This window comes from Pterocles gutturalis, unplaced genomic scaffold, assembly GCF_000699245.1.
Source record: "Pterocles gutturalis isolate BGI_N339 unplaced genomic scaffold, ASM69924v1 scaffold19332, whole genome shotgun sequence".
In the NCBI taxonomy this organism is placed as follows: Eukaryota; Metazoa; Chordata; class Aves; order Pterocliformes; family Pteroclidae; genus Pterocles; species Pterocles gutturalis.
The window spans coordinates 12,008-12,276 of NW_010113256.1; positions in this window are offsets into that span (position 1 = coordinate 12,008).

Here is a 269-nt window from a genome sequence, read left to right on the forward strand (position 1 = left end):
AGGAAGATGGAGACTTTGGGGTGACCAAGCCTGACCCAGTCCCTTGGGGAAAGACCCGGTGAGAGCCGGGGAGCTCTGAGTGGGGCTGAGCCCTGTCTCCATGGAAGGGTATTGAGTGGCCGAGGGTGGCAGCACCATGTCTCAGCCCCTTGGTGCTCTGGTGAGGGCAAACTGGGCTGGGGAAATCAATGGGAAGATGGGTCTGCGAGCGGCACCGTGACACCCACAGGGCTGGCCGCTGCTTGTGGTGGGGGGAGGAGGGGCACGAT